This window comes from Gopherus evgoodei, chromosome 2 (assembly GCF_007399415.2).
Source record: "Gopherus evgoodei ecotype Sinaloan lineage chromosome 2, rGopEvg1_v1.p, whole genome shotgun sequence".
Lineage (NCBI taxonomy): Eukaryota > Metazoa > Chordata > Testudines > Testudinidae > Gopherus > Gopherus evgoodei.
This window is the reverse complement of record NC_044323.1, coordinates 277,186,161-277,211,369: the sequence shown is the minus strand read 5'-3', so window position 1 is coordinate 277,211,369 and position 25,209 is coordinate 277,186,161. Positions and strand designations below refer to the sequence as shown.

At 46.7% G+C, this 25,209-nt stretch overlaps 1 long non-coding RNA gene across 2 annotated transcripts in view; it reads left to right on the top strand.

Moving 5' to 3' along the window:
* LOC115647104 overlaps positions 1–25,209 on the top strand; it is a 130,343-nt gene that overhangs the window by 83,775 nt on the left and 21,359 nt on the right. Inside the window, exons 3-5 of one of the 2 annotated variants that reach the window (XR_003999211.1) lie at positions 7,926–7,998; positions 9,710–9,833; positions 10,835–11,006. This is a non-coding gene — a long non-coding RNA (uncharacterized LOC115647104). Of the gene's footprint in view, positions 1–7,925; positions 7,999–9,709; positions 9,834–10,817; positions 11,007–25,209 lie in introns of both variants that reach the window. The other variant, XR_003999210.1, reaches the window with a different exon arrangement.

Sequence of the window (25,209 nt, the reverse complement as noted above, 5' to 3'; positions counted from 1 at the left end):
GCACACACTTCCTGGTGCTTGGCAAATTCATTCCCCCAAGAACTGAAATCTCCTTACAGTCCCATTGGGTAATAATACTCTCATTCTGTGCTCAGACAACGTTGTGGTCATCCCAGCATTCTGCTATATACAAGCCCTCCCAGCATGAATATTTTACTGCTGTTTGATATCTAATCTCTTACATTCCTAAATACAAATATGTCAAATCAAACAACTCACAGGTAGACCTGTCAGAGATGCCAGACTACTACACCACTAGCCTGATTCCTAAGAGGAGTGTCAAGTGTCTGTGTGGGAAATCCATGTTGCTTGGTTTCATTCTAGGTCTTTTTTGAGGTGTTGCATAAACTCCTTTACATTTTTGTCAATGGAATCTGGATTTTGATGGCTCTGTGATATGCTATCTGGCAGAACCTCAGCTGGATTCCATTTCTCTGCACTCTAATAATTCCCTGGGACTCGTCACTCAGTTTTGCAGATCTCCCCCAGGTTAATAGCAATCCCTGTCTCAGAGATTAGGTACAATATATATGAGAACTGATGCCCAAATAAACAGTATTTAATAGGTTTTAGCTTTAATTTAGCAGTAAATAAGTGTTGAAAAACTCACCAGAACCTATTTCGCATTGCCTATACACTTTTTCCAAGAACAATAGCATCATCCAAGAATAGCCCTGCTTGGACTCTGTCCAAAAGGTGTTGGAATATTACCAGGGCATAGCAAAGTCCAAATAGCCTGATATTCTACTCAAGAAAGTCCTTGTGACTACAGGATGTGGCTACTTTATGTACTCTTGGGGTCCCTGTGACCTATCAGTAACAAGATACCAAATTCAAGGTTGAAAACCAGTGACTGTTAATGTGTTGAAGTGTGTAGACAAGCAGACCTCACCCCTGCGGCACCTCCTGCTGGTGACTCCTGGGAATTAGCTCAATTCCAGCTCCGGAGCGCCCTCTGCAGGCCGGTGATCACCTGTCCTCTGGCCCCCGTGTCCCTCCCTGAACCCGGTACCCTTTTACCTGGGGTGCTGCCGCTGGCAGTAACCCCTCCGTCTTAGGGTCTCCCCTCTCCAGGGAACCCCCACCCACTATTCCCACCTTGCCTCAGTGTACAACTACTGCCAGTCATTGTCTAGTCCCTACACCCTGGGGCAGACTGCAGTATCAGCCACTCATCACTGACAAAGTTGGATTTGGACCTGCTGCCGTGGCCTACCCCTCGGCTGCCCCCTTCAACCCCCAGTACCTTTTAGCCCAATGCTAGGCCGCAGCCTGGGTCTTTCCAGGCCGGAGCTCCCCAGCTCCTCTGCCTTCCCCAGCCCTGCTTCATTCAGGCACCTTGTGTCTAGCCCCCTGCAGCCAGGCCCTTCTCTTTCTACAGGCAGAAGGAGACTGCTTGCTCCTGGCTTCCCTGGCCTTCTTCTGGAGTTGCTCAGTTTGGGGCATGGCCCCAGCTGCAGCCACTTCCCCCAGTCAGCCAGGGTTTTACCTTGCCCTCTGCAGTGCTTTTCCAACCCCTTCCAGGCTGGAGCTGATGTATTGGATTTGTGTTGTATTGCATTTGTGGTGATGGACAGACATCTTTAACTATACCATCAATGAGAGCGTGTTTTTCAATACACAAGATGAAGATTTGGTCCTTTTTATCTACTATTCTAGATAGATTCTTATGCCACCCTCAGCACTGTAGCATCTGAGCATCTTTAACTCCACACTGTCCCTGCCTACAGGTATATGGGATCTTGTGGAGCAATTACCACACAGCTGGGGTTCCAATTAATTTCTTTATTAAAGGAAAAAAAAAGGAAGTGGTGGGAATTTAATAATGAAATACGATGGGGGGGTTCTTATTGAACAGTGTAGGGAGTTCTAATAGTGGGCTACAGCAAGTGGGGTTCAGCACAATGGGATACAGTACAGTCAATAAGCAACTCTAGATACAGTGTGGAAATGCAAAGCGTACCCAAAAGAAATGCAAAATAAAATGGTAGCTTCTATATGAGTTAATAGCTAGATACACAATGTAACACAGTGGCATCAATGTAAATACAAAGTATATCAGAAAAGTGGAGGCAACCAATGGGGTGTTATAATTACAAGTAAAATGTGAGTTACAGTACAACAATACAATATCAATATAAAGGCTGGGTCAAGAAACGGGGGGGACGGGGGGAGTGAGTGATTAGTGGTATGCAGACGAGTGGCCGGAAGCAGCGAGAGACTCTGAAGCCCTGCAGGGTAAGGACAACGGAGCAGTGTGATGGTGATCTTCGGTAGGGGAGGGGCAGCGGAGAAGTGTAAAGAAGGGCTAGAGAGAGGTTTAAGCAACAAGTGGACACCAAAAACAAAGGTAAAAAAAAAAAAAGCAAAGGGTTTGGGAAGTTTCACAGGGGGAGAAGCAGCAAGGGGTTTGGGAAGTTCGGAGAGAGTGCAGATGCGGGGGAAAAAGCAGCAAAGGGTTAGGGAAGTTATACAGGGGGAGAAGCAGCAAGGGGTTTGGGAAGTTCGGAGGGCGATGCAGACGCGGGGGGGGAAGCAGCAAGGAGTTGGGAAGTTCGGAGGGAGTGCAGGTGCGGGGGAAAAGCAGCAAAGGGTTATAACAGAGAGACACGGAGGAGCACACAGAGGGGGAGATTGGAGCGGGGGAAAAACAGACACGGGAAAGTTCAGGGAGAGATCGGGACAGCAGGAAGGCGAATTTAAGCAGCAAAAAACCTTATCTATCTTAACCAACGACTAGGCAAAACAACAAATATCACAATTCAAAGCAAAGCTATAACAAGCAACTATACGGAGCAACAAAACAGTAACTATAACAAGGCAGTTGAAACTTACAAGCTCTACAGTCTTAACAAACTATGACTTATTAAACTAAAAAAAACAAGACCTATGGTGCACCTTATGCTATAGGGAGGTTACAGAGGGCAGAGTGGTATGTGTCCAGGACCCAGCTCCCAAGGAAGCCAAGGGATGGTGGCTACAGCGGTGGATACAGCTGAAAGCAGAGAGCCCCAAGGCAAAGCCCACAGGAGCAGAGCTTAGCAGCGGCACACTTATTTTTAGCGGCAAAGAGCCCTGGAGTTTAAGAGAGGTTTTAAGACACAGACCAAGGTTTAGCTTGAGTCTGTGTGCTGGGGAAACAGAGCCAGCAGCTAAAATAATAAAATAAAAGTATAGAAAGTTTTACAGAGGGATTCTTACCAGTCCCCAAGGCAGCAGCAAAGGCAGAAGCAGCAGCAACATCAGAAGAGGCAAGGAGGGCTCGGTACAGTCTCAATAATCAAGAGATCTCTCAGGTAGCAATTCCTTCTTCGTGGGGGGGGCGTTCAAAAAACAGGGGTACGCTCAAAAATAAAACGAGAGCGGAGAAAGGGCCCCCCAGAACCCTTGGCTGATCAGACCAGGCAGCAATGCAGGAACCTTTCTGAGGTGTGTTTCAAAAATGTCTGGTTTTAAAGGCAAACTTGGGCAGTTTCCCGCCAGTAATCCTGATAGGCTCCCTCTGTCACAGGGGCGGGGACACAGGGAAAAAACTGAAGGTAAGCCCAGAGACATGTCTGGACATAGTCCTGTGCAATAGGTGACTCAAGAGCACATGAGGCCTATGACTCATGCCCAGGATCTTAAAACCACAATAGGCCTTGCAGCTCTGGACATTGCCTACCCTACACCAAGCCCAGGCTCAACGAGGTGATAACAGGACTAACCCTTTGAACAGGGCAGTGGTCCCACTTAGCACGCAGCACAAGTGGCCATCCCTTTGAGAAAGGCAATGGCTCTTGTTAAACAACTTAAGGGGCCCTCCCTTTGAGAAGGGCAGTGGCCCTGGTAAACAACTTAACAGCCAGGGAAGGGCGGCCACAGGAGAACAGAAAACAAAATGGTGTCTGGGGACAGCTGTAAGAAACAAAATGGAATAGGGGATAGCTGTAACAGACACACACCATCACTAAGGCCCTTTGTTTTCAATTTTTATAGATTTCCTCCCCAAATTCCTGGGATTTAAAAAAAACATTATTTTCACCAAATTTGGGATGCTCCAGAACTTCCTGGACTTAGCTCCCCATTCCAGAAGGAAAGATGACAGCTCAGTCGCCTCTCATGATGTTCCTGCTCAGAAGAGGGTAACTGCTATGCTGCAGTGGGGGCGCGAGATGCGCAAGGTCACCTGACTGCTGCAGCAACAGACCCACAAGGAGAAAAAGGTTTCTTCAACTGCTACATCACAATGAATACCAGGCAACCCCCACCAGTCCCACTTGCCTCCCCCCATGAGTACTAGGCATCTGCCACCTGCTGCTTTCCTTGAGTGCTGATTGAAACTTTCAGCCATCACATGAAGTGCAGAAGAAATGGGAATCCTGTTCTTCAACAGACAGAACGTTCTCTAACAAAGGTGTGTGGCATTTTGATCAATAATGTCTCTGTGGAACTTTAGCACAAAGCACATCTGGGGAAAGTCCAGAAAAAAAACAAATCTTTTCATGTCCTTTTTGCCGGTCAGTGAGCAGGATACGCTCAGAAAGGCTTTCCAAAGACCTTAACGCAGAGCTGCCAAGGAAATGGAAAGCTACTGTCACTCATAATATGTCCCTGGAAGCTCTTTAGAGCAAGCTATCATTCTGGAAAGTCATTGTGCTGTTTGATCTCCCATTGCAAAAGGGTGGCCTCTACTGATAAATGTCATGATTATTTTTGTATTAGACTCCCCATTGTGGCTCTGAATGAAAACAGGGCTAAACTGGAAAGTGAATTCCATGTGCACATGGCGATGCTTTCCTCCAGACAAGAGTGACATCACTCCATTGGAAATTTGGAAAACCCACTGCATCGAATTCCCAAAGCTGAGCCATGCTGCTTCTCACATCCTCACTGTCCTGCCTGGCTCAGCTAATGTGGAGAGAATATTTTTCTGAATTCAGCTACATCCAGGACTGCAGGAGGATGAACCTTGGAAAAGACACTGAAATAACTTGTTGTGCGGCTACACCACACAGGTCTTTTGGAATTCACACTGAAGCCCCTTCTATCAAGAGTAAGAAACAGAAAACTGTTTTAAAAGGAAGCTTTATTTCTGCAATGGGGATTAGAGAAATGGTTTCATAAACTCTTACTTTTCTCTTTTTGTTGCTTTTTTTATGACCTTCTGTCCCCCAATATTTATCTATAAAACAGTGAAGTTAATTTTTGCACTGCATATCACCCATTTTCTATTTGTTGTAATAAACACTGATAAACTCCTAGGAAATTTTAAACAAAATAAAAGCCAGTAACAAAGGGCCTTAACCATCACAAATGAGGAAGCCCATATGCTGTTGCTTCTCTGATTTTAAACTAAACTCAGTCTGAACAGCTATATCATTCTATTTTTGCTTAGCCACAGTTTCACAGGGAGCTCTCCTAGTTTGTATGCCATGCTACACTAGTCAAATCTTTAGGTCCTGTAGAAAACACTTCAGCATATATTGTGGAGCACCTGAGTCAATCCCAGCTGTTCCTTGCAGCATAGTTCTGTGGAACGGCTTTCCATCTTTGTATTCACCAGTGCTCTGGGATAGCAAAGGGATTATCCTTACCGTGTTGCTGAACAGTGCGGACAACTATTCTTTCATTGCACCTGTCAGTTAAAATACTTTCCATTTGTTCTATCTCCCTAGCCATAGCAACCTTCATTAAAGTTTATGGCATTGGTCACATCTTGTAGATTCTTATAGGAACATTTTTCGCAGTCTATTTACCAGGGTTCTGGGTTTCAGTACCGTGAAACTCTACATAAAACCTTAAGTAGTGCTGAAAAGAGCCTCATCTTTTATTTGGCCCTGGCAGTAGACATTTTTAGATACTACCTATTCCACCCACCCCCACCAATAAACTCAAAGCTACGGTTCAGACTGTGCAGAGTTGTGGGCTTTTCCTTTGTAGCTAGTGTAAAATTAAGATATTCTCTTCCCATAAAGATTTGTTCTGTGATCTCCAAATTCTAACCATATTGTGGACTATATTGTTTCTCTGCAGTAACAGTCAGAAGGAAATTTATATTGGCTGTTTGTGTGCCAGTTTGCACTGGCAATTTAATCTTGCCAGCCTCCTGAACTGTGGCATGGCTAATACCCTACAGAGGTATTTCCAGAAATCTCTAGCTGGCATTTTTGGTAAACTGCAGTAATTTTGGAGGGGAAGCACATTTCTCTCTGCATCACTATCACCACAGAGCATGTTTTTCTATCATGAAGGAAAATACGAACCCAACTGGCTAAGCACTGTCCTCTCCATGTCAGGGCAGCATTATTAATTCAGATTTAGGTTTTCATTCTATTTTATTTTATTTCATCCCACTGAAGTTTTTCTGTGAGGGTATTTGTCATAATGCCCTACCCCTGAGTTATGTGGCAAATATTCCTAGATCAGCCCTTATTTCAGCTAAGTGGTAATTAACATCCAAATATTTTGAGTTCTCTCTCTGACGTTGTATTTACCTAGGAAATGGTTTTGATTTTGGCCTACGCTTAACCAGTCTAAAATCAGTGAACACATGTTGAACCTTTGGCTAAAATCAGCAAGACAATTTGTCTCAAGTTTTCTTTCCCTTTGAGGGGATTTTCTGGGCCTCACCATGGGAACTTTATGTTCTGACACACCCTTCCCACCCACGTGGAAAAAACAGCTAATCCTTTTCTCATTTTGCCTGGTAGCTTGAAACTTGTGAAATACCTCACAGGCTCTGGCTAAAGTATGTGGCTACATATCCTAGTGTGTGTATTAACTTCTGATCACCTAAAGTTTCCTGCTAATGTTCAGGCATGTCTCAATACATAATAGAGGCCTTCTGATAACTCTCCCAGGGAAATTGAAGCACGCCATGAGACTGAGGAACTCTCTAACACAATTCTATTGTTAGGGGCACAGCATGGTTAGAAAGCCAAAATTGGCTTCCCGCTCTGGAACCATCCATTGTAATCCCAAGCATCAGATTGAGAGGTGTAGGGCACACCAGACCCTGCAGCCCCTCACAGACAGTTTTAATTACGTGGCCTTTGTACCAATAGCTGGCCTTTGTGCAGCTTTCAAATCAATAGAGGTGTGATGCTGTGTCAGTGAGGATTCTTTCCTCAAAGGCTGAGTTCTCATCACTGCTATCTGGTGAGGTGTCACTATCATGATTAATCCCATGTCAATGCTTGATTTGAAACTTTGGTTGGGGATCCTCACAGATCCAGATTAAAGAGGCATGTGCATATTTACAAAACAATTGTGAAGTCTCACACCAAAAAATACCCATATGCTTCCAAAAATATTTTACTTCAGATCTTTTTACAACTAAAACTAAGGATGTATGGTTAAGCAACATTTGTCAGGATTATTAAGTCTGGACAGAAACTAGCCCAGCATGCCTCCTCCTAGATCCCTAGCCCTCAACAAGAGAGGGAGAGAAGGGAACCCAGAGCCCACTTCCTGATGTTCAGCAAATACATTCCCTTCCTACCCAAAAGGTGAACTCCCTCTACAGGTCCAATCAGGTAATATGTTGCAGGGTCCAGTCATCATCACTCTCTGTCCAGAGACCATGCACTCCCAACTGCCTGTAGACATAGGTGCTGGAACTAGTGGTGCTGGAGGTGCGGCAGCACTCCCTGGTTTGAAGTAGTGTCCATCATATACAGGGTTTACAGTTTGGTTCAACAGCTTTGAGCACCCCCACTATACAAATTGCTCCAGCACCTATGCCTGGAGTAGGGTTGCCAACCCTCCAGGGTTGTCCTAGAGTCTCCAGGAATTAAACATTAATCTTTAATTAAAGATCATGTGATGTGATGAAATCTCCAGGAATTCATCCAACCAAAGTTGGCGACCCTACTCCTGGAGACCTGCCTGAAGAAGCTCTACCTTGCAACTCTCCACAGCAGTCTTTCTGTCTTCACTTGCAGCTGCCAAGCCACTCCAGAACCTAGGTGTGTTTGGATCTGAGGCTTCATTCAGAATTGTCCTCTCCTCTCTCAGGTAAGCTCACTCCCGCACTTTGCAGTTGGCACTCCCAGCTTCTCTGAAGCGTTCCATTTCCTGCTACTCCTCCATCCCCAGGTACTCCCAGCCATTCTGCAACAAACACCCATCTGTCCTCTACTGTGAGTGATGTTTTGGGTACCCTGTGGCACAGGTCCCTTCCATGCCTCTTCAGATTACAGTCCAACTACCCATCCTCCTCTCACCACCCACATCTCCTCCTTCCCTTTCCTGCTTGTCAACTTCCCTTTGCACTATGGAGTTGGATTTAGTGGAGGGCAATCAGGATTAGGACTCATTCCCCCTTAATTAGTATCTTCTGCAGAATCAAGTGCTGAGATGTGCCACCAGTTAGCTCTTGACCGGAAATTTTTCATTCTCCACTCCCTTTCCACCGAGGTCGTTGAGGTCCCTAAGGGTAGGATCCACAAAAGGACTTAGGTATCGCTGTACAGAGTGCTGCAGTGCCTAAAATATCACAGGAAAAATACAGTAATCCACAAAGCCTGCGTTAGATGTTAGGCTTCTATATAATGCATGGGGAGACATAAACACCATAGAACGGACTCTGCAAAAACCAGCATGCTGGGTGGGGAGCAACTAACATAACCAATGGGAGATACCAAGGAGAGGAGCCTGCCCCTCTCTTGGAAATTGGCATCAAATTCTGTTAGCGATCCATGAATTGGAGGGGAAGAGAGGTGCTGAGCCACCTTAAACTGTGTGCAGGACCTGAAACAGGACAGCCAGGAAGGAGGCCTTCCCTTATAATCTTTAGCTTTGTGGTTAGGTAGACACCCAAGATGTTGGAGACCCACCTTTGCCACTGATTCAAATCCCCTCTCTTCCAGAGGAGAAGGGACTTGAACAGGGATCAGCCACCTCTAAGTAAGGGACACACCCTAGCCACTAGGCTATGGAACAGTCCAATGTGTATTTTCCTCAATCTCTCCACTTAAAGTTCTTACACTTTAATTAAACAATGGAACATAGGTGCTGGAACTAGGGGTGTGGTGGGTGCTGCAGCACCTCCTGGCTTGAAGTAGTTGCCATTATATACAGGGTTTACAGTTTGGTCCAATGGCTCTCAGCACTCCTCATGGAGGGGAGGGATAGCTCACTGGTTTGAGCATTAGCCTCCTAAACCTAGGGTTGTGAGCTCAATCCTTGAGGGGGCCATTTAGGGGTCTGGGGCAAAAATCCATCTGGGGATTGGTCCCCCTTTGAGCAGGGGGTTGGACTAGATGACCTCCTGAGGTCTCTTCCAACCCTAATATTCTATACAAAATTTTCCAGCACCCCTGCAATGGAATACTTAAATATTAATTGGGTCAGAGAAAGAGTTAGAATGACACTACTGCCTAGTACTGTCATCTCATGTTAGGGGGGCAAATTCTTATTCAAATCACTTCTCCCCTTCAAGGGAAGAGGGACTTAAACCAGGGGATTCCATATCCTGGGGGAATACCCTATCCACACAGTTTTAAAGGAAGGACCTTCCCTCCCCTTCCAGCTATTTTGTGTGAACTCCCCTGAGGAGCCTGATCCAGTAGCCATGCTCAGAGGCCACCTAGGCACCTACAGGGTTAGGCAGCAACTGAGCAGGATGTAGGCACTTAAATACCTTTGTGGATACCAGCCCAAAAATAAGGTCTTTAAAAGAAAGTTTCCCTCCACCTAAAACCAGATTCCTTTTTCGTCCACTCAGCCATCCTGCATGTTCTGCCCTTCTTCGGCTTCAAGATCCTGGCAGAGCAGGCTGTCAGCCTGCATAGGGAAGGGAAAAACCTCTGTCTCTGTGATATCCTCATTTGAACCAGCTCAGCTATAAGGTAAATCGATGCTATTATGTTCTGTAGAATACTGTACTTCTGAAGGAGCCATCTTCTGTGTGGGTCATACAAGAGAGCTCCTGATCACCTTTGATCCCATGAAACTCTTTTGAAAGAGTGAGGCATTAGCCCTGGCTTTTTAACTGTTTCCTGCATGTACGCCAGTACTTGCATTCTGCCTACCTACAGGTCAGAGTCCACATTGCTCCTAGGCACCAGTAAGTCCCAACCTGCTGCTCACTGACCCATTAACAGTCACCAGAACTAGAAACTCAACTCTGACAGAGGACTTCAGTCCTGGGATCTGATTGGTGGAGCTCCAGGGGTCATGATTCTTTCCCTGTGTAACCCCTTTGGGGTTTAGAAAGCACGGCCCCTTTAAATCTTTGTCCTGAGGGGTGGGGGGAAGTGCTAATTGTTCCAGGAAGAGGAAGTGCTGTTTTTTGAGCGGGTGAGGGGGAGTGGAGCGAGAGGGAGAGCAACAGGCTATGTGTGTCTGGAGCTCCACACAGAAGGACTGCAGCAATAGGGTGGCCAGTTTTCGACTGGAAAGTCTGGTTGAAAAGTGGACCTGACATGTCCAGTCAGATCTACTGACTAGACACCCCAAGTCCAGTTGCTGTGAGTGGGGGAGGTGGGGAGGCACAGAGTCATCATCTGCTCCAGCCCCTGTTCAGCCGAGGCTGCCTCCTACCTTCGTTGGGCAGCTGCAGCTCCCAGCCTCAGCGCCACAGGTGAGCCCCTCCTGACCCAGGCAGCAGGGGGTGAGAAGGGAAAAGCAATGAGCAACAGGGGAAGGAAGAGGAGTGGATGGGGGCGGGGCCTCAGGGGAAGAGGCAAGGCAGAGGTGGGAGGTTGGAAGAAGGGGTGGGGCAGCGACTGGACTTTGGGGGAATAGGCTGGGCAGGGAGGGGGGAAGTGACAAGGCAGGTGATGTTCCAGAACTCCTGCTGGAATGTCTGGTTTTTAAATATTATTACCAAGTTGGCAACCCTATGCAGCAAGCAGGCCCTCACAAAGTAAAGCATCCAAGAACCTGCCCGAAGCCTGGGAGGGACAGAGCGGCTGACTGGGTACACCAGGACAGGAGCCAAGAGGAGCACTGTGCCAGGGAGGAAATTTCCCAAGAAGGACAAACTGGAGTTGGACCCAGTACCCCTGCTGCCCAGAGCTGTGAGTACTGGGGCGTTACACCTTGCACTGGGAATAAAAAGGGAGGCTGTTAGCTAGTTAAGTGGGGAGGTTGTCACTCTGTGCCGGTTTGCAGAAAGTGGCAGAAGATGGCACCGCAGACGGTTGTTTGTTGGGGAAAGTTTATTGGTGCCCAAGATACCAGGAGCACCCAAGACTCACCACTGGATTGCAACTTTGCCCAGGACTCCTAAACTCAGAGTGCAGATGCACTGCTCAGTGTCTGTCTTTTCAGAGTCCAACACTGGACTTATGTGGGCCTCGTGTTGAATGCAACCCAGTTTTACTGCTCCTCCTGTCTTTCCCCCTGATGTCTTTCTCCATTCATCCCTCTGTAAAGACGTATTTCCCTTTCCGATATTCATTGTTCTATTCCGGTGTGTGTGTTCATTCCTGGGTGTGCTGGGGGGAACAGGTGCCCTTGGGGTGGAAGGGACTTTCCCCGTTACATTCCTGCACATGCCTTTTCTTGGTCAGAGCTGCCTGCAGAACAGACTCTATCTTGGTCATGCGGGCACTAAAGTTACACCTGCTTCTGTTTAAACCAAGAAGAGGAACAGGAAGTTGTCTGTGCAACTGCTTAGAAGTGCGTCTGTTGTGCTATCTGCTCTTGCTGTTTGCTCTGACCTACTGGTGTCCTAACTCAGCCCCCCCATCTCAGACTTTAATTTCCTGCTACCTGATATCTGAGTCTGCCCGCTGGCATTGCTGCAGACTCTGATCCCCTGGTATCTGAGCTGGCCTGACTCCTGACTACAGCTTCAGCCATTAGGTCAGACTGCCTGCATCCTGGTAGTGACATGACATTTCTGAGGCACTTTTAATTACATTAGCTATTCTTGGTGTTCTGTCATAAAACCTAATGCCTGACGTATGTTGTATTGTGCACAAGGCTGGCTGTGTCTCAGTGATGGGAGAAGTGGTTCTCTATATATAATCTGTAGAGCAGTTTAAATTTGTCAAGTGCTTTGTAATCCTCCAGGATGGAAAAATACCATATAAATGTAAAATACTCTGTTATTATTTATTATTCCATGCATGGTAAGCACCCCTGGGATGTTCTGTTTGCTGTGCATTAGATGTAGTGTGTTATGATGCTGATATGCTACCCAGCATTGCACCTTGCTTCAGCAAAAGCAGCTTCACACATGAAGAAATTAGATAACTAAGCCAGCTCTCCACCAGCCAAGCATTTTCCATTTCTTATATCTTGTAGTTTTTGCTTCTTAAGGTGTCTGGAACTGACACTTTCATATTCAGTGAATTAAATTCCTCTTCTTTGTCTGTCTTCCTTCAGTCACTGCTGCTCAGTTCGACATGGATGAAAGTAGCCTGTGGTTCTAAATATTTGGGGTGTGCTAGCCTTGAAGCTCTGCTCTGAGAGTGACACTGATGAATTTTTGTTTCTTGCCACAGAAGGGACAAAGGAATGGCAGAGAAACAATAAACATTTCAGTTTTAAAATGAGGTTCTATGATGTTTTGGAAAACATATCTGGAACACTCCGTTCTGTTTTGCCATCCCTGGCCTGTGCACATAGGTGAAGCAGTCAGTCTCTTCTTCATACGGGTATATGTTTCAGATGTGGTCTTGTCACATGACAATCCAGGCTTTCATCACTACTAGCCTAGCCCAGCGAGGTCCACCCAGGGTTCAGAGTGAAGGTGGTATGAAAACTTCAGCTTGTTCAGCCCGCAGATGGCTACCTTTTAGGTCAAACATCCCATGAGATTAGAGTCTGGGCTGGTCTACACTGGGGAGGGGGAAATCGATCTAAGATACACAACTTCAGCTACATGAATAGCGTAGCTGAAGTCGAAGTAACTTAGATCAAGTTACCTACTGTCCTCACAGTGCGGGATCGACGTCCGTGGCTCCCCCGTCAACTCCGCTACCGCCGTTCGCGTTGGTGGAGTTCCGGAGTCGACAGGAGCTCGTTCAGGGATCGATATATCAAGTCTAGATGAGACACAATATATCGATCCCCGAGAAATCGATTGCTACCTGCCGATACAGCTGGTAGTGAAGACGTACCCTCTATCACATGCTGTGCTTTACAATGACTCTTTACTTCATTTCTAATCAGTTTCAAGTTCCTCGTTCTTATCTTTAAAGTCCTCAGTGAAATATTGTTCAGAGAATCTGAGAGAAACCTGTCCACGGGGTTAAAAGACCGTGAGGCAGAGTGTTCTGGGTGGGGTACATAAAAACATAAGAAAGGCCATACTGGGTCAGACCAAAGGTGCATCTAACCCAGTATCCTGTCTTCAACAGTAGCCAATGTCAGGTGCCCCAGAGGGAATGAACAGAACAAGTAATCATCAAGTGATCCATCCCCTGTTGCTCATTCCCGCTTCTGGCGAAAAGAGGCTAGGGACACCATCACTGTTCAGCCTGGCTAATAGCCATTGATGAACCTATCCTCCATGAATTTATCTAGTTCTTGGTTGAATGTTGGAATGGGTAATGTTGACTATAGAATACCCTGCCAGCAGGGAGCATGATGCACCTAACTCTTGGCACTTTTAGGGAGCAATGTAATACTCCTCTCTCCAGGCCTGATCCAAAGCCCATTGAAGTAATTGAAAAGATTCCCACTGACTCCAAATGGGCTTTGGATCAGGCCCGCTGTGGGGCTATTCACCCTGCTACTGTGAATGCGGTTGCTTGAAGCATTTATCTGGGAGACAAATAACAAGAGGGCTCCCACTTAATAAATGGTTGTAAAACAGGGGAAGGGGGGTAGGGGTATGGTCCATTTGGATGGAAACTATAATTGTGAGAGTTCCTAGAACTAAACGCAAAACTCACCTCTTTGATTCTGCTTTCCCTCAACAAGTTACACACACACACACACACACTTACTTATAAAGGAATACAAAACCCATTGCTATTCAAGTTCTTTCTCCTGAAGGCTGAAAAGGAACACAGCTTATTTCTACCATCAATAATATAATAACCCTTGTTGCAGGCAGTGCTGTTATAGCTCTGTTGGTTACAGGATATTAGAGAGACAAGGTGGGTGAGGTCATATCTTTTATTGGGCCAACTTCTGTTGGTGAGAGAAGTAAGCTTTCAAGCTTACATAGAGGTCTTCAGGTCTGGGAAATGTATTCAGAGTGTCACAGCTGAACACAAAGTGCAACAGATTGTTTAGCATAAGTAGCTATTTCAAAGGAAGATACAAGGTGAAGTGATCTGTTAACACCTCTCTAATCACAAGGGGGTGGGGAATATGCCAACCTCTTCATGAGCCACCTTGAAGAAGAATTTCTGGACAAATACACCACAAAACCAGTGATGTACTTGAGACACATCTATGATATTTCATCCTCTGGATGGATGACCTAAATTCTGTTTTAGATTTCCATCACAACTTCAACAACCACCACCCATCCATTAAACTCTCTCTGGAACACTCCTACACTAGCATCAACTTCCTGGACACCACAGTCAGCTTCAACAGTGGAACCCTACAGACAATTATATACAAGAAACCCGCAGATCACCACATCTACCTTCACAGATCCAGTAACACACCAATAAATCTGTTATCTATAGCCAGCCACTCATACCACAGAATATGCTCTGAGGAGAAAGTCCAGGATATACACCTTAACATTTAAACTGCCTTCACCAAACAAAGACACTCCACCAGAGATGTAGATTGCATTGTGGAACAGACCACCCAAATACCCTAAGAGAACTTGCTTCAATATAGGAATAAAACTGTCTCCAATCGCACACCCCTAGTTGTTACCTACCATCCAACACTGGAAACCATATGAGGTATCATTAAATAATTACAACCCACACTCAGTGGGGACCACAGCCTGAAATAAATCTTTCCTGGCTCCCTCTTCTGGCCTTCAACCATCCCCCGAACTGCTCCAAGTTTATCATCAAAAGCAAGCTCCCCCTAGATCAGGACACAGCAACTCAAAGCAGCACCAGACGCTGCCAGAACAACAGATGCAAAACCTATAGACATATCTCCTCAGCTAGGACGAAAAACCCACACATAACACACCTTTCAAGATTCATGGGTCACACACATGCCTATCACAACATGTGATGTACCTCATCCAGTGCACTAAATTCCCCAATAAAACGATATCGATGAAATGTATCAAAACACTCGTATGAACTCACACAGGAAAATGACAAAAGACAAAAACACCATATCACCTGTGGGTGAACCCTTTTAACAAGTATCAGAGGGGTAGCCATGTTAGTCTGGATCTGTAAAAGCAGCAAAGTCCTGTGGCACCTTATAGACTAACAGACATATTGGAGCATGAGCTTACGTGGCTGAATACTCACTTCATCGGATAAAGCTATCACCCTGTATCTGACTTCTCAGTCCTCATCCTCAAAGGAAACCTGCACAACACCTTCAAAAATTTATAACGTTGCTAGCCACTAAAAATCATGGACTGAATAGACAATGAATTTATGGCTTATTACAACAAATCGATAACCAGTGTGATGGGGCAAGGCCAGATGGCTACAGTAAAGTACTGAGGAACAGGTATGTTAGCCCCAGGCTAAACAAATCCCTAGTACCAAGGTAACCAAACGGCAGTTGCTCCAGGTTAATCAAGGCACCTGGGGCCAATTAAGATCTTTCTAGAAGGCAGTGGAAATAGCTACTTTGATTAGAACACCTGCAGCCAATCAAGGCAGGCTAATCAGGGCACCTGGGTTTAAAAAGGAGCTCACTCCAGTCAGGCAGGGAGGAGCCAGAGGAGAGGAAGCACATGTGAGGAGCTGGGAGCAAGAGGCACAAGGAGCTGAGACTGAGAGGGTGTGCTACTGGAGGATTGAGGAATTGTCAGACAATCAAGCATTATCAGACAGCAGGAGGAAGGTCCTGTGGTGAGGATAAAGAAGGTGTTTGGAGGAGGCCATGGGGAAGTAGCCCAGGGAGTTGTAGCTGTCATGCAGCTGTTACAGGAGGCACTATAGACAGCTGCAATCCACAGGGCCATGGGCTGGAACCCAGAGTAGAGGGCGGGCCTGGGTCCCCCCCAAACCTTGCAACTCCTGATCAGACACAGGAGGAGTTGACTGAGACTGTGGGTTCCACCAGAGGGGAAAATCACTGAGGTGAGCAAATCCACCAATAAGCACAGGACCCACCAAGGTAGAGGAGGAACTTTGTCACAACTGGTGTCAGAAGTGGGATTTTTGGTGTGTATAGCACGGTGGAAGGAAGAGGGTGATTTAAAAAAAAAAGAGAGGGGGTTAATTTTTTTGTCACCACAATGGGTGACATAGTGCGGGCACTGATACAAGCCACGGCGGCCCAGCAGGAGGCTACCCATGTCCAGGCAGCCGCCCAGCAAGAAGCAGGGCGGCTGCAGCAAGAGACTAATTGCCAGCTGATGGACCAAGCTGCCCAAGGCCGAGCTATGTTGCGGGAACTGGTAAACCAGGTAAAGACCCTTACAGAGCTGAACCGTGGCCATGATGGGACACGGCTCATACGGGCTAGCCATTGGCTGCAGAAAATGACGCGGGAGGATGATGTAGAGGCATACCTTCTGGCCTTTGAGAGGACAGCCCTACGGGAGGCCTGGCCTCGAGATCAGTGGTCTGGCATCCTTGCCCCATTCCTGTGTGGGGAGGCCCAGAAGGCCTATCATGATCTGCCTGAAGAGGCTGCAGCAGACTACTCCCAGCTGAAGGCAGAGATCCTGGCCAGATCTGGGGTAACGGCCGCAGTGCAGGCCCAGTGTTATCATGAATGGAGGTACCAGGAAGACAAAACCCCACGGTCCCAATTGTATGACCTCATCCATCTCGCACGAAAGTGGTTGCAAACAGAGTCCCGGAGTCCGGAAGAGATACTAGAGGTTCTGGTCATTGACCGGTACATGAGGGCACTGCCACTAGATCTCTGCAAATGGGTAAACCAGAACGATCCGTCCACCTATGACGAGATGATCACGCTGGTAGAAAGACGCATGACAGCCAGTGAATTGACCCGACTACCCAAGGTAAGCCCCTTTCGTAGCAAACACCGAACCCCAACCCTGGAAGGTGGGACAGCCAAGCCCCTGGGGAAGAAGAGGGGGGCTGAAAGCCAGCAGAGACTCCAGAAGGAAGGGATTGGCCTGAGTGAGGAGAATGCTGGGACTAAACCCCCTAGCCCACATGATAGGAGAATGGTTACAAACAATTATAGATGCATGTGAGGAGTGAGGACACATAGCAGCACAGTGTTCCAGCACCGAGGAGCCTATGCAATGCAACTTGGGGGATTGGGAGGTCCCATGCTCCCTTATCCACCTTGCGGGCGTCGCATTAGCCCTGCATAACTACACCAGGCCGGTGAAGATAAATGGAGCAGAGACTACAGCACTTGTGGACTCGGGGAGTGCTATCACCCTTATATCGGGTAAGCTGGTAAAAAGCAGCCAGCTGCTGCAAGCCAAATGTGTAGCAGTGACATTTGTGCATGGGGCCATGAGCCATGACCCCACCATTCCAGTGGAGATAGAGGTTCAGGGGAAACCCATTAAGGTGACAGTGGGCGTAGTTCCTAAACTCCCATATCCTGTAGTTATTGGGAGGGACTATCCAGGGTTTGATAATTTACTCCCCCCGGAGAGGCTGGAGGGAAGTGGAGACCCTGCTGGCAGCGACTCATCACTGGGCAAATGTCAACCCCCAGTGTTTTCTGAGTTTTCTTAGGATCTGTTCTCAGCCCCTCAAAAGGCCCAGAAGACTAAAAAAGAAAGGAAGGCCGCGAAGGCTTTGGGAACCTGGATCCTGACCCAGGGCCAGAAGACCATGCTAGTAGGCAGATGGACACGAGCAGCCATCAGAGAGACTACCAACACGGAAGGTGAGCTGGAGGCTGGCCCCAGCCGTGCTGGCAACGAGCCATTGGAAGAAGCAGAAGTCAACCCCTGGGAGCTCAGACAGGTTAGTCCTGGGAGAGAGACTTTCAGACGGGACCAGGCAGAGGACCCTAGATATGATAACATAAGGAAAGAGGTGGCTGAGATAGATGGGATACCAGTGGAGGGGAAGGTCCAGGGTCCAGGACCCTACTTTTTAGTGAAGAAAGATCTCCTGTACCATGTGGTACAAATGCAGGAGCAGGAGATACATCAACAAGCCATATTGAGCCTCGTCCACAGTCACCTGTTTGGAGAACACTTAGGGGTAGAGAAAACCCAGGCCAGGATCCTGCAGAGGTTCTTCTGGCCAGGAGTACATGAAGATGTCAGGCAATACTGCACCTCTTGTCCAGAGTGTCAGCTACATAGCCCTCGCCCACACTTACGGTCCCCTTTGATACCTCTTCCAATAATAGAGGTACCATTTGAACGCATAGCCTTGGATCTGATTGGGCCCCTAGAGAAGACAGTTCAGGGCCACCAACATGTGCTGGTTGTACTAGACTATGCAACCTGATACCCGGAAGCTGTCCGCCTATGCAACACAGCTTCCAAAACAATAGCTAAGAAGCTAGTACAGATCTTTTCCCGGACTGGGCTACCCAAGGAGATACTGACTGATCAAGGGACATCTTTTGTTTCCAGGTTGATGAAAGATCTCTGTTCATTGCTCCATATACAAGCCCTACGGACCTCTGTATACCATCCACAAACAGATGGTCTTGTAGAAACTTTCAATAGGACCCTCAAGGCCATGATCAGGAAAGTGGTGAGCCAGGATGGGAAAGACTGGGATACCCTATTGCCTTACGTCATGTTCGCCATCTGAGAAGTTCCACAAGCCTCCACAGGTTTCTCTCCATTCAAACTACTATATGGGTGCCACCCCTGAGGCATATTGGATATAGCCAGAGAAGCCTGGAAAGAGGAGCCAAATCCTGGAAGGAACATAGTCGAGCATGTACTACAGATGAGGGATCGGATAGCCCGAGTTACACCCATTGTACAGGAACACCTGGAGAAAGCACAGGAGACCCAACGGACCCATTATAACCACCAAGCAAAGCTTCGACGGTTCCAACCAGGGGATCGAGTAATGGTCCTGGTGTCCACAGCAAAAAGCAAGCTGTTGGCCCAGTGACAGGGACCCTATGAAGTGATTGAAGCCGTGGGAGAGGTAAACTGTAAGGTGCGGCAGCCAGGCCGCAGGAAACCGAAGCAAATTTACCACATCAATCTTCTAAAACCTTGGCATGATCGAGAAGCATGCTTAGTCACCCAGGAGACCCTTCCCTAGGAGGATAACTTACATGAGCAAGTGAAGATATCACCTGACTTGACGCCAATCCAAAAGATCGAGGCAGCTGACATGATTAATTGCAACCGAGATGTGTTCTACAAAACCGGGACGGACGACTGAGACCTATCACCATATCCACACGATCCCCGGAGCCAAGGTAACACTGAGACCCTACTGAATCCCAGCAGCCAAAAGAGAAGAAATCAAGCCAAAGTAAAGAAAATGTTAGAATTAGGCATTATTGAAGAATCCTACAGTCAGTGGTGCAGTCCAATCGTTCTAGTGCCCAAACCTGATGGTACCACGAGATTCTGTAATGACTGTCGCTGACTGAATGAAGTATCCCAATTTGACGCATACCTTATACCACGCATTGACGAACTGGTTGACCGACTGGGTAGTGCCCGATTCTTGACTACACTGGATCTAACAAAAGGGTATTGGCAGATTCCCCTGACCAAAGAAGCTAAAGAAAAGACAGCGTTCTCCACCCCAGATGGGCTATTCCAGTACACTGTCCTCCCTTTTGGGTTACATGGGGCCCCAGCCTCATTCCAGCGCCTCATGGATAAGCTGCTGCGCCCCTATACTAGTTATGCAGCTGCATACCTAGATGATGTCATCATCCATACACCAGACTGGGGAACCCACTTGGAGAAAGTTGAGGCAGTACTACGCACCTTAAGGTGGGCTGGCCTCACCGCTAATCCTGCTAAATGTGCCATAGGGCTAGCAGAGGCTAGGTACCTGGGATATATTGTAGGAAGGGGTATAGTGAAGCCCCAAATTAATAAGCTAGAGGCGATTCAAAACTGGCCCCGGCCGACCTGAAAGAAGCAGGTCTGTGCATTCCTAGGCATGGTAGGCTAATACTGACGTTTTATTCCCCACTTTGCCAGTAGGGCAAGTCCTCTACTGAACATGGTGAAGGCCCGAGGTCCAGACATGGTGAAGTGGACCAACGCAGCAGAGGGGGCATTTTTAGACCTTCGGACGGCTCTCAGTAATGACTCCATACTCATAGCCCTGGACTTTACCAAGGAATTTATTTTACAGACAGATGCTTCTGAGGTGGGGTTGGGGGCAGTTCTGTCACAAATGATAGAAGAAGAAGAACATCCGATCCTCTATCTAAGCAGAAAGCTGCTCCCAAGAGAACAGATGTATGCAGTAGTCGAGAGAGAATGCCTTGCTGTCAAATGGGCCATAGAGACACTGCGTTATTACCTCTTAGGCCGACGATTTACTCTTGTGACGGACCATGCACCCCTCCAGTGGATGCAGAGAAATAAGGAAAAGAATGCAAGGGTCACCAGGTGGTTCTTATCCCTCCAACCATTCCAGTTCCGCATACGGCACAGGGCTGGATGCCCCCACGGCAACACTGATGGTTTTTCACGAGCACACTGCCTGGCATCCCAAGTTGCCCAACCCTATGGTGTTGAGCAGAGGGGGGGATATGTGATGGGGCAAGGCCAGATGGCTACAGTAAAGTATTGAGGAACGGGTATGTTAGCCCCAGGCTAAACAAATCCCTAGTACCATGGTAACCAAATGGCAGTTGCTCCAGGTTAATCAAGGCACCTGGGGCCAATTAAGATCTTTCTAGAAGGCAGTGGAAATAGCTACTTTGATTAGAACACCTGCAGCCAATCAAGGCAGGCTAATCAGGGCACCTGGGTTTAAAAAGGAGCTCACTCCAGTCAGGCAGGGAGGAGCCAGAGGAGAGGAAGCACATGTGAGGAGCTGGGAGCAAGAGGCACAAGGAGCTGAGACTGAGAGGGTGTGCTACTGGAGGATTGAGGAATTATCAGACAATCAAGTATTATCAGACAGCAGGAGGAAGGTCCTGTGGTGAGGATAAAGAAGGTGTTTGGAGGAGGCCATGGGGAAGTAGCCCAGGGAGTTGTAGCTGTCATGCAGCTGTTACAAGAGGCACTACAGACAGCTGCAATCCACATGGAACCCGGAGTACAGGGCAGGCCTGGGTTCCCCCCAAACCTTGCAACTCCTGATCAGACACAGGAGGAGTTGACTGAGACTGTGGGTTCCTCCAGAGGGGAAAATCACTGAGGTGAGCAAATCCACCAATAAGCGCAGGACCCACCAAGGTAGAGGAGGAACTTTGTCACACCAACTACTCTCATACCCCACCCCACCACTCCCCATGACTGGAAAGCTTGTCTCTCTTGCCAACAGAAGTTGGTCCAATAAAAGATATTTCTTCACCCACCTTGTCCCTCTAATAATATAATAACATAGATATAATCTGTTTTATAACTGGCAGGGAAGGAATATGTGCAAAAGTGAGGGAGTACAAAGAAGGGAGTGGTAGTCAAATATTACTCCTTCATGGTAGATTTTAATTCATATAGTCTGGCTTTGCTGTCTCTAGGAAATGTGTTGGATTTGGATTGGGAGGCTAGGAAGAGAGGTGGTCTATAAGAGCAGTCCATTATATAAGCATTTTTGCAGATTATTGACTTGGGATGCAAACTCTAATTAATAAAGAAATAGAAACAGGTAGCAGAAAATATAACGTGGAGATGAGTGAATCCCCTCACATAAGCTACTTGTAAACAGAGTTGGAAAGATTTTTACTTAATACGGTTTTAAAAGTTGCAGCCTATTGATCTGCAAAAGCTTACCCCAGATATAGTAAATAAGTAAGTACATGAGTTTTCACCCCTTCCAGCTGTTGGACCAGAGAGTGGTAATCATGTAGCATCTTAGTAAAATTAGTAGACTATGATAAAGACAATTTTTTCTTTCAGGAAGCTAATACACAGAAGCAGATTCGACCTTTCTTTATTTTTATGCCCAAGTCACTAAAAGTTTTCACTAATAGTAGGGAATGCCATTAATCCTTAGGGGCATGTTGGCTCAGCTGTGACATTTAGGCATAGCCCTGAGTCAGTGTGGCACAGCCCTGTATTGGGGTTGTGAGGAGCTGGCCAGCCCCTGGAGCAGCTCATAAAGGAATTCTCCACAGTGAACAAAAAGAAGCATGCCTTTGTGTGGGCTTTGCAAGTGAGGCAGACTCTCTGCACCATCCCCATCCGAGCAAAAAATGCACTGACCTTTTATGGCATCCAGATGGATGAATTTAGTATCCATAGAGCTAGAAATTGGTATCCAGAAGCGGTGAGGTAGGCTTAGTTTAGGTGTGTGTTTTGAGTCAGCAAATAGGCCCAAGGTGTTTAGGATGCTGAAGGCATCTTGATCAACCTGAGAAATGTTCTGGATGAGTGCAGTGTTTAACTGACAGGGTTATGAGCACTTTATCCAGATGTAACACATTTATCCCAGGCTATCTATCTAAGGTATTTATATGGCCCCCATTACCTGAGGATCTGAGTGTCTCACTACCTGTGAGGTAGTGATAATTCCCATTTTACAGATGGAGAACTGAGGAATGGAGAGAATAAATGATTTACCCAAGATCTCCCAGGAAGTCCAGGGAACAGAATTCAGGTCTCTTAAGGCTAGGCTAGTGTACTTAATCACTAGGCCAGCCTTCCTCTCTAAAGGGTACACCAAACAATTTTTTCCTCTCACTGCCAAAAGCTGCATTTACTTTAATAATATTGAATACCCCAAACTTCTTTAAAATATATAAAACTACATGCAAGATAAATTCCACCAGCCCTTTCCCAGAGTTGATTTTCATTTTGGATCATGCAACAGTGTTTCAGCAGAAACATGGATAGGGACCTCATTAGAATAGTGACAGCAAAATCCTCCCATCAGAGCCAGTCCAGGTATGGCAAATTATCTCAGTCTTAGTGTGAAAATGCTTGTTTTCCAGATGCATCTGTGCTCTAAAATATAGATTTGCAGTGACTGAGCCCTTTCATATCTGCTGTAGTAAGAGGAGGCCCTAAGATATAAACCTTGGTATCAGAGGCCCGGTATGAGGCCTGAGGCCTGAACTAAAGTAATGGTCAAGACTTTGCTAACATAAAGCAAAGTGAAGCTGTGAGCCAGAGACAAGCCCTGCTCACAGAAGCTCGCAAGGAAAGGGCTGATGCTGCAAGAAGATACGTACCTAAAAGGTACTGAACACTAGAGATCAGAACATTCACATACTTGCACATTCCACACAGATAATGAGGAACAGACTGACCCATCCCAATGACTGGGGCAAAAGGGTAATATGATGAATAGAGTTGTTTTTTTCCAACCAGCATGTACAAGGTGAGAGGCGGCACCTTATTACGTAGAGGGGTTGTACCTTGCTACGTAGAGGGGTCGCACCTCAATACATCAGGAGTGATGTGTAACTTGTTTGTACCTATGTATAAGAATGTATCCCTGGGTCGGTGTCTTTGTCCGGCCGAGGGGGCAGTGGAAAGTCCCGCCACTGACTGAGCCGAGTCCATTAACCATCGGGCATATATTTGTAGTATGCCTTTTACTAGAGTAACAATCTAGGGGAACTATCGTTGTGTCCAATACGGCAATAAACCTGGCCGACATGCCTTCGTACCTTACTAGACTCTATGGTCATTGGGGGTTCTCTTCGAGTCTGCTGTGTCAGCTACCTTCGAAGAGCTGGGACAGCACACAGGGGGAACACATGCACGCAGCCGAGTGGTACCAACATTGGAGAGAGCAGAGCACCACACCGGTAGTATCTGACAACACATCTGATAACACTACATCGGTAGTATCTGACAACACATCTGACAACATCTGCATTGATAACACTTCTGAAAGAGGGTGTGCTTTGTCCAAAAAAAGAATTTTTTTACCTCCAGTCCACCTCTGTCACAAGTTCTGCTGAAATGAATATCCTGGAAGGTGCAGAATTCACTGTGACTCTTCATAGGTTCTTTTAGGGTGTCCATAAAAGATGTACAATAGATAGTCCAGATGTGGTGCTACTAGAGCAACAGAATGATGTGCTTAATAGATAGATAGATATGCATGTACAGCACACATCTGTAATGCAGAGCTCGTAAAGCAAACATAAGCCCATACGGTGTATGATAATAGGTAATTGAGAGGGACGGGGTGGTGGATTAATGTTTCCTGGGAGTTTCCTCTACTGCCCAGTGAAACAAAGTCCATTAGTACCCTATACTTTGGCTGCCATATCTTTGGCCTTCATGTTCCATAGCCTAATGTTTTAGAGTTGGTCTTGATAGGCATTTGGGAATCCGACTGGTTTTGTTGTATCAAAATAACCCATTGACTTCAGCGCCTGCTGGATAAGCCCCATAATGACTGGAAAATCTCAGTAATGAGCAAACCACAGAGGTGGCAAAATGTCTCCTTCCAACCTTGAGCTCACTCAAAGCAGTCATTCTGTTATGCAGGAATAAATCACTCTGTTGTATTACTCCATTGTTGCCTGGCTTCTCAGAGCTCATGGACCAGCAGAAATTGATATTCAGAGCTGAGTGTATTTTGGTCTTACTGTGAACTTTATACTTGGGGCTCTTTTCTTCCACTGCAGGACATGTATAACTCCTCCCATTAAAGAATAGAAGTAATACATGTCCTGCACTAGGAAAATCAGTCCCTCAGGAAATAACCACCACTTGAAACAGAATGAGCCCTGAACTTGAAAGGGAGGGGAGTGTAACAGAATGTACACTAGCTCTTTAAAGAAATATATAAGCCAGACATGGCCCCAGGTGGCTGCCGTGCACAACCAGGGCATTGTGAGGGATCTGATCCAAAAGGAATGCTGGGAAATGTAGGCCAGTAACCATGTGGCTGGCCTCAGGTGACTGCATGATTAAATAATGCAAGCTTTTGACTTTGTTTAGAGAAGTCCAAGATAAAAGGAAGATCCTGAGTAGTGCCTCTTCACTGAGGGAGCTAGCCCAGGCAGGACTGTGGTGAAAAGGGCCCATGCTGAGGCCTATAGAGAGACAGAAGATAAGACAGGAACCCCAAGGAAGGGTAAAACACATAAAGGAAAATTACTGGGGCAACAAGATGAGATCTGTTGTTAGATCCTGGC